This window comes from Eleutherodactylus coqui, chromosome 2, assembly GCF_035609145.1.
Source record: "Eleutherodactylus coqui strain aEleCoq1 chromosome 2, aEleCoq1.hap1, whole genome shotgun sequence".
NCBI lineage: Eukaryota > Metazoa > Chordata > Amphibia > Anura > Eleutherodactylidae > Eleutherodactylus > Eleutherodactylus coqui.
The window spans coordinates 168,917,293-168,934,223 of record NC_089838.1 but is presented as its reverse complement, the minus strand read 5'-3'; positions in this window follow the sequence as shown (position 1 = coordinate 168,934,223).

Here is a 16,931-nt window from a genome sequence, read left to right as displayed (position 1 = left end):
GGGTGATTCTAATAACTCCAATTACCCACCTATCTGTAATATTCTCTGTCTTTATGTTTGTCTTGTTCTTAGCCCAAGTCATTATTTTATGTTAGTCTTGAATAAAAGTTATATTTTAGTCTGTCTGTCACTGTGAAGGGCTCCAATTTGATTTAGTCAGACAAAGTTCTGCCCCTGTGATTCTCTTCCTATTTATGACATAATCAATGCTTGTGCCAAATTTCAAGTTTCTATGACATTGGGAAGTGAGAAAATTACATTCCATATGTAAAATTTGGACGCTAATTCTTTGGCGCTTAGAATTGAATAATCGAGTTGGGACCCATTAACTTTACCTATTTATGACATAATCAATGCTTGTGCCAAATTTCAAGTTTCTATGACATTGGGAGGCGAGAAAATTAGATTCCGTACGTAAAATTTGGACTCTAATTCTTTTGTGCTTAGAATTGAATAATCGAGTTGGGACCCATTAACTTTTCCTATTTATGACATAATCAGTGCTCGTGCCAAATTTCATGTTTCTACGACATCGCGAAGTGAGAGAATTAGTGGCAGTGATGGAAATCAAACGATCTATGTGGGGTGGGGGGGGGGCATAACTGTCGACGACGCTCGCACGCGCGCCATTTATCATAGCATAATTGCAGTATGCCTATAATCTTCCCAGGAGTGTACTCAACAACTTCCCAAAGTTTCATGGCGATCGGATGAATGGTGTAGTAGCGCATAAAGGACAAACAGACAGACACGCAGACATACATTCAATTTTATATATATAGATTATTGTGTATCACAGAGTGGAAAATATAAAATCAAACAATCACAGAGAATGGCCAGATACTTACTGATACAAGAGGGCAGATAGCTGCATCCCCTCAAAATGCAGGCTGCTGAACTGCCAGATGAGCAGATTACACCTGTGCTGGACACCGTTAAGACAGCCACTCACACAGCCTCTTAATATAGAGGGAGTGGCTGCTTGGTGTATACTCCCGCACAGAGTAGATAAAAAGTGCCAGACTTTCTGATACATGTAGTCCACCATGCACACTAGCAACCTATTAATGACGCCATAATAGTTTGGCTGATTTTTAACCAAAATCCAACTAATGCCTTGCATTTATTACATATTAATTACATTCAGTGCAGCATTTAAACACCGGGGGAGTCCAGGGTTGCAGTACCAATGTGGTACACTTTTTGAGGTGCAGAGCAGCCCACCGAACTACTATGGTGTCATTAATAGGTTGCTGGTCTGCATGGTGGACTACATGTATCAGAAGGTATAAACCAAGCAGCCACCCCCCTCTATATAAAGAGGCTGTGTGAGTGGCTGTCTCATCGGTGTCCAGCACAGGTGTAATCTGCTCCCTCATTTGGTAGTTCAGCTGTCTGCATGTTGAGGGGATGCAGCTATCTGTGAGTATATGGCCATTTTCAGTGATTGTCTGATCTTATATTTTCATTTCTGTGATACATCTAAATTAGTGTAGGGACTCAGAAAGCGCGAGGAGCCTTGACGATTAGCTTGGGAGCTTAGGTTTTTGGCCAAAATTCAACTAATACCTCGCATTTATTATGTAGTATTCACATGCAGTGTGGCTTTTAAACGTCGGGGGAACCCAGGGTGGCAGTACCAATGTGGTTCACTTTTTGAGGTGCAGGGCAGCCCACCGAACTATTACGGCATCATTAATAGATTGCTAGTCTGTATGGTGGACTACATGTATCAGAAGGTCTGACATGTATCTGTATCTGTATCTACTCTGTGCAGGAGTATACACCAAGCAGCCACCCCCCTCTATTTTAAGAGGCTGTGTGAGTGGCTGTCTCATCGGTGTCCAGCACAGGTGTAATTGGCTCCCTCTTTTGGCAGTTTAACTGCCTGCATGTTGAGGGGATGCAGCTATCTGCCCTCTTGTATCAGTACGTATCTGGCCGTTCTTTGTGATTGTTTGATTATAAATTATTGTAATTCAATATGTGATCAACAAACTGACTTAGTACAGACATTGATGTACATTAATTTTTTTAGATTCACATTTTTCTTTTCATTTACTATGCACTCATTGAAAATAGCTAGAACAACATCTTATTTATGGTAATTACTCTTCTAATTTAAAATTAAAATTACATGCAATTTAAAATTAAAATGACATGGAAAGTCAGTTCTCAGACATTCACACATGCCGCTCAGACATATAACTTTTTTTAAAATGATGACGTATCCTCTAGATAGGTCATCAGTACTTGATGAAGATAGTCCACCGATTGGGACCATCAGTGGACAGGGGAGCGGTGTGCTAGTACGCTACTTCCTGCTTCTCTGCTGGTCAGGACTGGATGAGACATCATGACATGCAGCGAAGCAGGACGTGCTGTAGTAGCATGGCTCTCCCTTTGATTTCAATGGTAGTGAAACCAATGCTTCCTGTGAGGATCGCTGGTGACAATGTCTGGCCTGCTGCACTGACAGCCGGCTGGAAGATCAGCTGATGAATGAGGTCTCTGAATGGCCAACTCCGGCCATCAACTAGTGATGACCTATCTAAAGGATAGGCCTTTAGTTAAAAAAAAGCAGACTACCCCTATAAGCAAGCAAAAAAAGGAATATAGGCTCACCTCACCAGCAGTATCTCCAATATAGCAGGTAAATCTGGATTTCAATGGGAGCACCATCCTCAAACAGCCGTCGGCAAACAGCTAAATTCCATATGAGAAAAGTAGAAGTGGAGAGGAGCTTCTACCATTAAAAAAAGCCATTCTTTATTGAATAGAAAGCATACAGCTCACAGGTCCATTCTGAACGTGTTTCGGCTACAAAAGGCAATAAAGAACGTATTTTTTTAATGGCAGCAGCTCCTCTCTACCCCTTTAAGCAGTTAAATGGTCGCGATTTGTAGTACCTCCACCGTAGCCACTACCAGCAGCTGTCAGCTCTAAGTAACAACTGATAGCTGTTGAGTATGGAGTGAGCTTAGTTTCTGAGACTATTCTATATCCCTCCCACACTGGTGACCCAAGACAGATATGTCTAAGTTGCTAAAGGGTTGATTACCAGAGAACCCCCTCTCACTTATGTTCTAGGACCAGCAGTATACAAAGACTTAACGTAAAAGCCAATAGAAAATTATGTTCCTACAGGTAGAATGTGCAATTTGGTTTAACTCTTTCTCTAATGGCTCTTTCACACGGGTGTATATCGGCCGTGTTTTCATGGCCAGCCGATGTACGCCACCCATCTGATGCATTGGTTTTCAATGCATGTGTTTAGATGGGCGATTTTCCACTGTGTTAAAGCGCCTGTCCAGCCAAGATAGCACATACGGTGTGCATTCCAGCTGCGCTCTTTAACGCCAGCCAGAAAAGATAGTTCTACCTATGGAAGCCTATGAAAGCGGCCAGAGAAGGGAGGTGGGAAAGAGTTTAGCAGCATGACTGCTAAACTCCCTCCCTTTTCCCTCCCTTTTTCCGCTAGCTGTCTGCAATGGGAGGGTACAGGATGGGGTGGAAGCTAGTGTGCTAAAGTCCTGCCCCTCCCCCTTGCCGGCAGCTCCCATAGGCTGCCCCCTCCCCTTGTTGTACCGGCAAGGGGCGGAGAGGGGCTGGGAGTTTAGCAGTGCCAAACTCCTACCCCCCGTCTGACAGTATTCTGAGGTTGCGGTGTATATACACCACAGCCTCGGCCGTCTGAATGGGCATTTAAACGGGAGTTGCAGCCATGACTTGGTCACAGCTGCCCCTCGCTCACACAATTTTTGGCTGCACTTTGACCATGACACAGCTGGCCGAAAATCTTCACACCTGTGTGAAAGAGCCCAAAGCATCACAAAAACAGGCCTATTACCCCCTTCCTGAATGTGTATATATATATATATATATATATATATATATATATATATAAATATATATATATATATATATATATATATATATATATATATATATATATACACACACCCACATCATGCAGTTGCAAAGGATGTATGAATCAGACTCGGAAGCCAAGCCTGCTCCATACCTGGTAGCTGTGAGCTGTTTTCAGATATTAGCTCCAGTCATGGTCATTAACTATTTAGATGCTACGATCAAAGTGGACTACATGCCTAAGTAGCTGGTCAGCAGGGATTACATGATCATGAGTGGCCAATGGGTTAGCAAGGCAGCCTAGACCCTAATAAAGGCTCATCATGCTGCCATTCATAAATGTGGCAGGGCCTAATATGCAAAATTGAAAAATAGCTGCCATTGAATTCAATAGAAGCTGTACCTGCAGTACCGAACCGGGCCACTGCAATACAGACAGCACTATCTGTTTACAGCACTGTCCATACTAAAAGCAGGGTCAAGAATCAGCTGATCAACAGGGATCCCAAGCAGCAGACCCCTACTGATCATCTATTGATGACCTAATCCAAGGATAGGTTATCAATAGAAAAACTCCTGGACAACCCCTTTAATAAACAATTATGGTGCTGATTAGAGATGAGCGAGCACCAAAATTCTCGGGTGCCCGTTACTCGAGTCGAACTTCCCGCGATGCTCGAGGGTTCGTTTCGAGTAACGAACCCCATTGAAGTCAATGGGTGACCCGAGCATTTTTGTATGGGACCTATGCTCCGCTAAGGTTTTCATTTGTGAAAATCTGGGAAATTCAAGAAAGTGATGGGAACGACACAGAAACGGATAGGGCAGGCGAGGGGCTACATGTTGGGCTGCATCTCAAGTTCCCAGGTCCCACTATTAAGCCACAATAGCGGCAAGAGTGCCCCCCCCCCAACAATTTTTACTTCTGAAAAACCCTCATTAGCAAGGCATACCTTAGCTACGCACCACACTACCTCCAACAAAGCACAATCACTGCCTGCATGACACTCCGCTGCCACTTCTCCTGGGTAACATGGTGCCCACACGACCCAGCGTCTGCTGCACACACAAAAGTGTCACTGCGCTCCCTTCAGCTGCCCCCATGCCACACGCTCACTTCATAGCCACACCACCCTCATGTCAATTTATAATTGCCTCTGTGATGAGGAGGAACCGGAGGCACACACTGCAGAGGGTTGGCAGGGCCAGGTAGCGACCCTCTTTAAAAGGGGCGGGGCGTTAGCCCACAATGCAGTTGAGAATCACTGACAAATCGACGTTCGATCTTCATTCCAATCCTGTGCCACCTCCGTCAGGAGCTGCAAATGTCGCCAAGAGTTACGTAGCGATGGGGAATCCATGTGCCCACACAGTGCTCATTCTGTCTAGGTGTCAGGTGGCTCGTCCACGTCCTCTAGGCCTACCCCTACCCCTCAGCATGGTGTATTACGAGTAGAGCAGAAACAGAACGCTGTAATTAAATGTGCCGCTTATTGGCCTGTGGTTGGAGGCTGACTTCGCTTATGGAACACACAGCAGAACCAGGAAACAATTATGCGCAAGCCTGTAGTCAGACCTAGGTGCGTATGACTGAGCTACTGGAATTCACAGGGCAGAACCAGTCAAGTGGCCAAAGGCCAGTGGTAGGCCTTAAGTATTTTGCTTCAATTTTTTAAAATGGTGAGGTGAAAAACCAGACAGACACCGTATGCAGCGTATATATGTATACTCTTTCCCTCTGGCGGGATGACGGCAATCATGTAACAGACACAGCAGAGCCAGGAAACAATTATGCGCAAGCCTGCTGTAACACTTAGCTGGGTAATAATGAGCGACTACTACCCCCAGCAGACACGCAGTAAACTGTACATGGTCACAGGCTTGGCTGGGTAATAATGAGCGACTACTACCCCCAGCAGACACGCAGTAAACTGAACACGGTCACAGGCAGCCCAAATATAGTATTTTTTTCCAATTTTTGGGAAAAAGCCCACTGCCTATATAGCCTGTATATGGATTTCCCTGTTGGAGGATGACTGTGGTTATTGAAAGCACAGTGCAGCCAGAAAAAAATTATGCACAAGGCTGCAGTAACACCTAGCTGGGTAATAGTGAGCGACTACTACCACCAGCAGACACGCAGTAAACTGAACACAGTCACAGGCAGCCCAAATATAGTATTTTTTTTTCAAATTTTTGGGAAAAAGCCCACTGCCTATATAACCTGTATATGGATTTCCCTGTTGGAGGATGACTGTGATTATTGAAAGCACAGTGCAGCCAGAAAAAATTATGCGCAAGGCTGCAGTAACACCTAGCTGGGTAATAGTGAGCGACTACTACCCCCAGCAGACACGCAGTAAACTGAACACAGTCACAGGCAGCCCAAAGATTTTTTTTCCCAATTTTTTTTGAAAAAGCCCACTGCCTATATAGACAGTATATCTCTTTCCCTGTACCACTGTCCCTGCCTCACCAGTACTGCCCCTATACTCAGTAAAATGACTGCAGACTGAGGACGCTATGGTCTGCACGCCCGATATACAAAAAAAAAAAAAAAGTGCAAAACTGCTAAAAGCAGCCTCAACAGTACTGCACACGGTCAGATGTGGCCCTAAGAAGGACCGTTGGGGTTCTTGAAGATGAAGATAACAGCCTAACACTCTCCCTATAGCAGCTACAGCAGGACGGCACTTTCCCTAATGTCTCTCAGCGTGCATCTGTGGCGAGCCGCGCCCGGCCCCAGTTTCTATACTCGGGTGTCACCTGATCTCCCCAGCCACTCACTGCAGGGGGGTGGGATAGGGCTGGAACTTCACAGGAGGAAGTTGTAATGCCTTCCCTGTGTTTCTATTGGCCAGAAAACGGCGCAAACTTTTCTGGGAAGAAAATGGAAGTGACTCGAACACCGCGTGGTGCTCGTCTCGAGTAACGAGCATCTCGAGTACCCTAATACTCGAATGAGCATCAAGCTCGGACGAGTACGCTTGCTCATCTCTAGTGCTGATGTTGCTACAGAGGAAAAACGTGTCCATTCATATGCAAACAACTATTAGATACTAGAAAAAAAATTCCAACTTAACGTCAAAGTGCACAGAAAACAGAAGTCTGCAGTGAAAGTAGGTCAGTGGAAAGGAGTATCACATAAACCTAAACATGCCTATATGGAAAGATAGTAAATAGCATCTCAACATTGAATCATCGCGACATAAAACAAACAAGTAGATTGTAAATTTATAGAAATAGGTACTGTATGACAAAATATGACCAAATGTCAAGTATTTAACCATAGTGCCATATGCAAGAAAACTACAAAGAAGACATACAAATCCAACTACCTTAACAGGAACATACTGAAAATCACAAGGCTAACCCCAAAAACAATGGAATGGATTACTTTCAATAAAACGGCAGCTCAATATCTAATAATAAATAACAGCACCATGCCTACACACTGATCTTACATTTAATATCGTTTGCTCTCCAGTTATGAGAAATGTATTTTTATGTTATTAGTAACACTAGAATGTTTGTATTGATATTAGTCCTTAGTATTTTGATGCAGAGAGCACAATATTGTATGTGGGCTCTCATTCCTAGGCTGAATAAACACTATACAAGCCCTTTCTTGAACAAAACACTGTATGAAAGAGGACAAGTATTTTGGCATCAGAAATCAATAAGTGTGTAGTTGCTTTTTTCTTGACTTTCTCCTTGGCTTCTTGCCCACATTACCTCATTAAGCTTTTGTTAAGCAGCCTCCCTTTAGTCATTACATTTCCTGAAACAACATAATAAGGTTTATGTTATGGGATATTGTTTGCTCCAGTTGGAAGGAGAAGATATCATTATTGTGAGCTGTGCTCCACATTACAATTTGCTGGCTTAAGCTGGATATTGCTCAGGTGTTTTGAGCATTACACACTGTTCTAAACTCTTAAACAGATTAGCTCTACAAGTAATGAATTTAGGACAGCTGATTTGTTCCCTTGCTTTGGATAGAAAATATCCTATCATTATTACAATATTGCAAAGTAGTGTAATATAATATTAGTAAGCTGGTCTGGCTGGATGAAATACTAATTAAAGAAAAAGTCAGTATCAAATCTGAAGAACAAGGACGGATAATTATAGTAGAAGGAGGTTGATTTTTCATTAAAGGAAAACTATTCTTAAAAAAAGCAAGCAACTTTTATATAATAAGGTTCTTGAAATATTAACAATATATCAGGAAAAGTGAGTCTTCTGTACTGACTTGACATTTAGTAATGCAGTGAACTAATGAAACTTACAAGGAGTCCAAAGAAGATACAATCCATAAATCCACTCCAAAAAAATAATATTAATAATAACAACAACCCAGGGATAACTAAAAATACAGAATACCTAAACTTTAAAGTGGACCTATCACTGGGTTTATGCTGCCTGAACCAGAAGTAGCATGAACTCAGGCCAGGCATGGCCATTGCAACAGTAGTATTTTATTGTAAAAAATATATATATTTTAAAAAGTTGCTTGGAATAGGGCTAGGAGTCACAGAGGTGGGGGCCCACCAGATTTTCTCCACCTGGTTCGACGAGATTGACAGGTCTCTCCCTGTTTGTATATAGAGAGAAACTAGTGGAAAACTGTGTCAGTTCTGCAGGATAGCCAATGAAACTCCAGCAGTAGTCCCAAATCAGTGGTTCATGACTCCTTGTACTGTGGCTTACCATGGGAGTACTGAGTTGTAATTATATCTCCTGGTAATTGACATAATTTAAAAAAATTCAAAGAGGCAGCCATGCTTACTGATATACTAACTCAGAGGAACAAGGGCAGGTAAAAGCACTACATCTTAGAAGCACGCAGAACTGACAAAATGCTATATAGAGGAGATTACTCAGGCGCAAAATAGTTCTGAACAGCCACACACATAGCACCATGGGGTTGGGGGTCGCTGCTTAGTATTATACTTGCACATAGATAAGGCATTCAAAAGGTGCCAGTCATACAAATACGTGTAGTGCACCATGCAGGATTACAGCCTACTAATAATGCCCATACTATTGATCTACTTACTTTTGTGCAACATAGGGGGTGCAGATAATGCACCATATCCCTCAGCATGCAGACACCAAAACTGCATGCTGAGGGATATGGTGTGTTATCTGCACCCCCTATGTTACACAATAGTAAGTATATTGCCATTTTTTTGTTTGCCTATGTCCTTTTTCAATTTTTCTGTATCTCTAACTTACTGTATGTTAGTGTAGGGACTCACAAGTGAACGAGGAGCCTTGACGGGGATTGTGAGCTTGTGTATTTTGGCCAAAATATTAACCAATACGAACCAATCGAGAATTGTTGATACGTATTTTTACATGCAGTGCAGCTTTGAATGCTGGGGAAGCCTGGGGTGTCAGTGCCAGTGTGGTTCACCTATGGGATGCAGCAAGGCCAGCTGGTTTGAAATATGGCATCACTAATAGGCTGTGAATCTACATGGTGTACTAGACGTGCTGTGTGGCCTGATACCCTGTCTATATATATTTTTTGCACATTTTTTATTTATGTGCAAGTACGTTGTTGGGCAGCCACAGCCTTCATATAGGGAGGATGTGGTTATGGTTGTTATCAGTAACTTCCACCTGTGCTCTTCCTATAGCAGTTTGGTTGTCTGCATGCTGAGGAATATGGTGTATTATCTGCACTCCCTATATTACACAATAATAAGTATATGTAAAGTAAGTAAAATATATTTTGTGTTTTTTGTTTGACTATGTCCTTCTTTCATTTTTCATACTATTGATCTGGCCGGCTGCCCTGCACCAAATAAATGAACCACACAAAGTACTGACACTCCCCGTCACCCCTGGAACTTTAAAGCTTCATGCACAAATAACGATAAATATGAGGTATGGGTAATATTTTAGCTAAAACACACAAGCTCACAACCCACGTCAAGGATCTTCATTGTCTTGCGAGTCTCTAAACTGACATTACAAACAAATCACAGAAAAAGAGAACAAATCTATTCAAAAATTTATTGACATAATTGCAGACATATCCTAACCGCCAAACAGTGCCAAATGGCATAATACTACAGTCAAATTTCACACTGAAATATTTATTAGCAAATGTTTGCAAATTCACAAATTCTTGCTTTCCCACATTTAAATTGTGAGCGCCAATGAGGACAAGAACTGATGTGAGTGATGTAACTTCTGTACACTATTGGCACTATATAAGTAAAGTAACAATTATTTTTGCAATAAATACTATTTAGACTTGGAGAATTTTAGGATTGATAAACATGCAAACTTAGATTGGCTGAGCATACGCGTTTATTTTAGTAGTATGAAGAAAACCACTGGCAGCACTTATCTCTAAGGGCTCCTACCCACTTGTGATTTTTTAACCCTGCGATACCGTTGCCTTTTTTTTAACAAGAATGTCAATGGGACTTTCTAATGTTAAAAGCGCATCGCACAAAAATTGCAAAGCACAAATTTGTGATGCGTTTTTAACATTAGAAAGTCCCATTGACATTCATGGTAAAAAACACAGCGATATCGCAGCATTAAAAAAGCGCTATAGCAAAAATGCTATAGCATTACGTCATACTGCATTCTGACAGGCAGTCTATCAAGGCACCCCACGGGCATCACATGTCAATGGGGCGCACTTCATAGATCATAGAACTGAAAAACAAAGAAAAAAATGAAAACAAAAAGCCGCCATTCTTTCCAGGGAGACATTGGATCATCATAGGTATAGCACTCGACCATACCCCACCAACACTGACCAGTGCGCAGCCCACCCATGGCAGAAATTGCACACAAATAAAAACATAAAAGGCATTAAAACTACAGCAATCATATATGTCTAAATGCAGAGAAAATCAAAGACAATTCGCATAATCAGAGAAATACAGCAGTATTAAATTCGATACTGATACCATTTGGTGATAGTGTATCCAAATTGAATATCCACTTCAGTTCTTTCTGTTTGAGCAATCTTTCCCTGTCACCACCCCTGATATTAAATGGTACGTCAATGACGTAACGTCATCAATGATCCGGTATTTCAGTTGGCTGACCGTATGTCCCGCCGACGCAAAATGACACGGTACAGGCAAGTCAATTCTGCCTGTACGGATGGTGCTCTTATGGCTGAGAATGTTCGTGCGGGCTTCCAAAGAGTTTACCTCGGTCATCATTTGTCATACATCTTTTTGTCTGTCTGTGCGGACTATTTTATGTTGGCAAGACTGTCGGCGAAAAGCTAAGGGTTTTCTTCCAATATGTTACCGATTGCCAAATTAGAGTATCAAGCCGGCCTGGAGAAAAAAATCACCCACAGCATACAGCCTGTCTGCTGGAAGTTTTTTTCTGATTTATTGCAAAGGCTTCAATCTTATATAGTGTTTCAAAGAAATGAAGGCGTCTAAGCAAAACAGTGTACGTGAGCTCCTGACAATCTGGACTTTCCCACATATTCTTACAATAACAGTAGGTGAAACTGCCTGTCCTTGAGTCTGATGGGAACAGTGTCTAGCGCAAGATACCAGATGTACACTGCTCATAATCACAGTCTAAACAGTCTTAGCTTCTATGCTGAATAATCATGTGAATGTTAGTTAAAGTCAGGTTAGTATTGGCAATAACTGTGTATATGAAAAGACAAGATGGAGGTACTTTGGTTTTTATTATCCCTCACAAAGACCATACATGAAAGTTCCATATAATACAACTAATATTCTTGATGGACATCTAGCAATCCATAGACAGGTGGTAATTCAGGTCAAATATTAAATAGGTAAATCAAACTTATTTTATTTTATATCAAATATCAGTTATTCTGTTTATGCGGGCCGATCATCATTCAGTTTTTACACCTGCAGAAACTGAATGACAAAGAATAAGTAAATTAATTATCATTCATCGTTCAGTCACTACATTTATTTACACTGACTATTTATCGTTTAGATTGCCCCCATCCAGCGAGAATCTGAATGATTATCAGTCCGCATAAAAGGCGCCAATGTTGTTTAAAAAAGTTTTGAGTTGTCCACAAATTGCCAACTTACAACTTATTTTAGAAATCTAGGTAGAAAACATATTTATATCTTCAGACACAATTTTACAGCTTGTACATAAAAATAATTAACTGTACAATGTATACAGTAGTATAGTGATCCTAAATTACTGCATCTATTGTAGTCCAGAGCTGCATTAACAATCCTGCTCATTTCTGAACTGAAATCCCTAGCTTTTTTGCTGCACAGAGCTTCCTCTAATGATTTGAACTCTGGGAAGTTTCCCATTTACAGCATGCCCTGTACAGTAATCTTATGTAGAGTAAATTAACTGTCCCACTTACATTAAAAGTTCATACGAGATGTTAGGAATGTGTCACTCAACAAGCGTGTCAATGTTTCCACTGGCTGTAATTGCACCTCTAGACTTTCTTTCTCAATTAGTCAATTACTAATTCATGTAGTTTAGCTCTAACTTTTTGAAAAGTTGTGTCAATATACAATACTTACTAATATAAAGTAAGATCACTAGTTACTGTGCAGTACACTTATATGTATACAACACATACAAGCAGAATGTGTATGGGATATTATTACATACATGAGCACAAACAGCTGCAGCTAAGGAATCTATAATCAAGCTGAGAAATTGGAATACTTAAAAAATAATGTATGGTTATTAATAGAGATGAGCGAACGCGTTCGTCCGAGCTTGATATTCGTGCGAATATTAGGGTGTTCGGGATGTTCGTTATTCGTAACGAACACCATGCGGTGTTCTGGTTACTTTCACTTCCTTCCCTGAGACGTTAGCGCGCTTTTCTGGCCAATTGAAAGACAGGGAAGGCATTACAACTTCCCCCTGCAACGTTTAAGCCCTATACCACCCCCCTGCTGTGAGTGGCTGGCGAGATCAGGTGTTCGCCTAATATAAAAGTCGGCCCCTCCCGCGGCTCGCCTCAGATGCGGTGTGAGTTAGATGAGGGACAGTGCTGTTTATACCGGAGCTGCTGTAGGGAAAGAATTGGTAGTTAGTGTAGGCTTGAAGACCCCCCAAAGGTCCTTATTAGGGCCACTGATAGCTGTGTGTTGGCTGCTGTTAGCAGTGGCATTTTTTTTTTCTCAAAATCGCCTCTGCAGACCGTTGCACCTGGCATTAGGGACAGAAGTGCTGCATAGGCAGGGAGAGTGTTAGGAGTGAGTGTAGCCTTCAAGAACCTCAACGGTCCTTTCTAGGGCCATATTTATCCGTGTGCAGTACTGTCCAGGCTGCTGTTAGCTGTGCTGCATTTTTTTTGGGCTTCTCAAAATCGCCTCTGCAGAGCATTCCACCCTCCATTGATACTGCAGGGAAAGAATTGTATAGGCAGGGCCACAACACAGTTATTATTCATAGAATATACGCAGTGCTGCCTGTTGGTGGGAAAAAACTGAAAACAAATCTATTTGTCCAGCCTCTGTCCGTCCTAACGCCTGTGGAGACGTGTGAGCTGCGTGAAAAACATTGCTAAATCATACGCACCCAGCTACGCTTTACTGCTGGCTTCGCCATTTGCTTTCCTTAATTGGGAAAAAAATACCTGCTCTGCCAGAGTTATAATAACTCTGCTACCCTCACGTTCTGTGACACATAAGCAGGGACACAGCACAGTTATTAAACTTCTCATGTTCATTGAATATACGCAGTGCTGCCTGTTGGTGGGAAAAAACTGAAAACAAATCTATTTGTCCAGCCTCTGTCCGTCCTTACGCCTGTGGAGACGTGTGAGCTGCGTGAAAAACATTGCTAAATCATACGCACCCAGCTACGCTTTACTGCTGGCTTCGCCATTTGCTTTCCTTAATTGGGAAAAAAATACCTGCTCTGCCAGAGTTATAATAACTCTGCTACCCTCACGTTCTGTGACACATAAGCAGGGACACAGCACAGTTATTAAACTTCTCATGTTCATTGAATATACGCAGTGCTGCCTGTTGGTGGGAAAAAACTGAAAACAAATCTATTTGTCCAGCCTCTGTCCGTCCTTACGCCTGTGGAGACGTGTGAGCTGCGTGAAAAACATTGCTAAATCATACGCACCCAGCTACGCTTTACTGCTGGCTTCGCCATTTGCTTTCCTTAATTGGGAAAAAAATACCTGCTCTGCCAGAGTTATAATAACTCTGCTACCCTCACGTTCTGTGACACATAAGCAGGGACACAGCACAGTTATTAAACTTCTCATGTTCATTGAATATACGCAGTGCTGCCTGTTGGTGGGAAAAAACTGAAAACAAATCTATTTGTCCAGCCTCTGTCCGTCCTTACGCCTGTGGAGACGTGTGAGCTGCGTGAAAAACATTGCTAAATCATACGCACCCAGCTACGCTTTACTGCTGGCTTCGCCATTTGCTTTCCTTAATTGGGAAAAAAATACCTGCTCTCCAAGAGTTATAATAACTCTGCTACCCTCACGTTCTGTGACACATAAGCAGGGACACAGCACAGTTATTAAACTTAGATAATTCATTCACTAGAGGCAGTGGGGCCTTTCGTTTTCCAAAAAGGGCAAAAATTATATTTGGCCTGCAGTCTTGCGCCAATTTATTTCCTGCCTGTGAAATCAAATCACTGGTAATACAGCATGCTGAGGGGTAGGGGTAGGCCTAGAGGACGTGGACGCGGCCGAGGACGCGGAGGGCCAAGTCAGGGTGTGGGCACAGGCCAAGCTCCTGATCCAGGTGTGTCGCAGCCGACTACTGCGCGATTAGGAGAGAGGCACGTTTCTGGCGTCCCCACATTCATCGCCCAATTAATGGGTCCACGCGGGAGACGGTTATTAGAAAATGAGCAGTGTGAGCAGGTCCTGTCCTGGATGGCAGAAAGTGCTTCGAGCAACCTATCGTCTACCCGCAGTTCTGCGCCGTCCACTGCTGCCAATCCGAATCCTCTGTCTGCTGCTCCTCCTTCCTCCCAGCCTCCTCACTCCACTACAATAACACCTGCTCAGGAGCGGGAGCACTCCCAGGAACTGTTCTCGGGCCCCTGCTTAGATTGGGCAGCAGCGGTTCCTCTCCCACCAGAGGAGTTTATCGTCACTGATGCCCAACCTTTCGAAAGTTCCCGGGGTCCGGGGGAAGAGGCTGGGGACTTCCGCCAACTGTCTCAACAACTTTCTGTGGGTCAGGAGGACGATGACGATCAGACACAGTTGTCTTGCAGTGAGGTAGTAGTAAGGGCAGTAAGTCCCAGGGAGCAGCGCACAGAGGATTCGGAGGAAGAGCAGCAGGACGATGAGGTGACTGACCCCACCTGGTGTGCAACGCTTACTCAGGAGGACAGGTCTTCAGAGGGGGAGTCAAGGGCATCAGCAGGGCAGGTTGCAAGAGGCAGTGCGGTGTCCAGGGCCAGGGGTAGAGGCAGGGCCAGACCGAATAATCCACCAAGTGTTTCCCAAAGCGCCCCCTCGCGCCATGCCACCCTGCGGAGGCCGAGGTGCTCTAAGGTCTGGCAGTTTTTCACAGAGACGCCTGACGACCGACGAACAGTGGTGTGCAACCTTTGTCGCGCAAAGCTCAGCCGGGGAGCCAACACCAACAGCCTCACCACCACCACCATGCGCAGACATATGATGGCCAAGCACCCCGCAAGGTGGGACAAAGGCCGTTCACCGCCTCCGGTTTGCACCCCTGCCTCTCCCCCTGTGCCCCAACCTGCCACTGAGATGCAACCCCCCTCTCAGGACACAGGCACTACCGCCTCATGGCCTGCACCCACACCCTCATCTCCGCTGTCCTCGGCCCCATCCAGCAGTGTAGTTCAGCGCACCGTTCAGCCGTCGCTTGCGCAAGTGTTCGAGCGCAAGCGCAAGTACGCCGCCACGCACCCGCACGCTCAAACGTTAACCGTCCGCATCGCAAAATTCATCAGCCTTGAGATGCTGCCGTATAGGGTTGTGGAAACGGAGTCCTTCAAAAGTATCATGGAGGCGGCGGCCCCGCGCTACTCAGTTCCCAGTCGCCACTACTTTTCCCGATGTGCCGTCCCAGCCCTGCACGACCACGTCTCCCGCAACATTGTGCGCGCCCTCACCAACGCGGTTACTGCCACGGTCCACTTAACTACGGACACGTGGACAAGCACAGGCAGGCAGGGCCACTACATCTCCCTGACGGCACATTGGGTGAATTTAGTGGAGGCTGGGACAGAGTCAGAGCCTGGGACCGCTCACGTCCTACCCACCCCCAGAATTGCGGGCCCCAGCTCGGTGCTGGTATCTGCGGAGGTGTATGCTTCCTCCACTAAAGCACCCTCCTCCTCCTCCTCCTCCTCTGTCTCACAATCAAGATGTGTTAGCAGCAGCATGTCGCCAGCAGTCGGTGTCGCGCGGTGTGGCAGCACAGCGGTGGGCAAGCGTCAGCAGGCCGTGCTGAAACTACTCAGCTTAGGCGATAAGAGGCACACGGCCCACGAACTGCTGCAGGGTCTGACACAGCAGACCGACCGCTGGCTTGCGCCGCTGAGCCTCCAACCGGGCATGGTCGTGTGTGACAACGGCCGTAACCTGGTGGCGGCTCTGCAGCTCGGCAGCCTCACGCACGTGCCATGCCTGGCCCACGTCTTTAATTTGGTGGTTCAGCGCTTTCTGAAAAGCTACCCACGCTTGTCAGACCTGCTCGTAAAGGCGCGCCGGCTCTGCGCACATTTCCGCAAGTCCCACACGGACGCTGCCACCCTGCGCACCCTGCAACATCACTTTAAGCTGCCAGTGCACCGACTGCTGTGCGACGTGCCCACACGGTGGAACTCTACGCTCCACATGTTGGCCAGGCTCTATGAACAGCGTAGAGCTATAGTCGAATACCAACTCCAACATGGGCGGCGCAGTGGGAGTCAGCCTCCTCAATTCCTTTCAGAAGAGTGGGCCTGGTTGGCAGACATCTGCCATGTCCTTGGTAATTTTGAGGAGTCTACCCAGGTGGTGAGCGGCGATGCTACAATCATTAGCGTCACCATTCCTCTGCTATGCATCTTGAGAAATTCCCTGCAAACCATAAAGG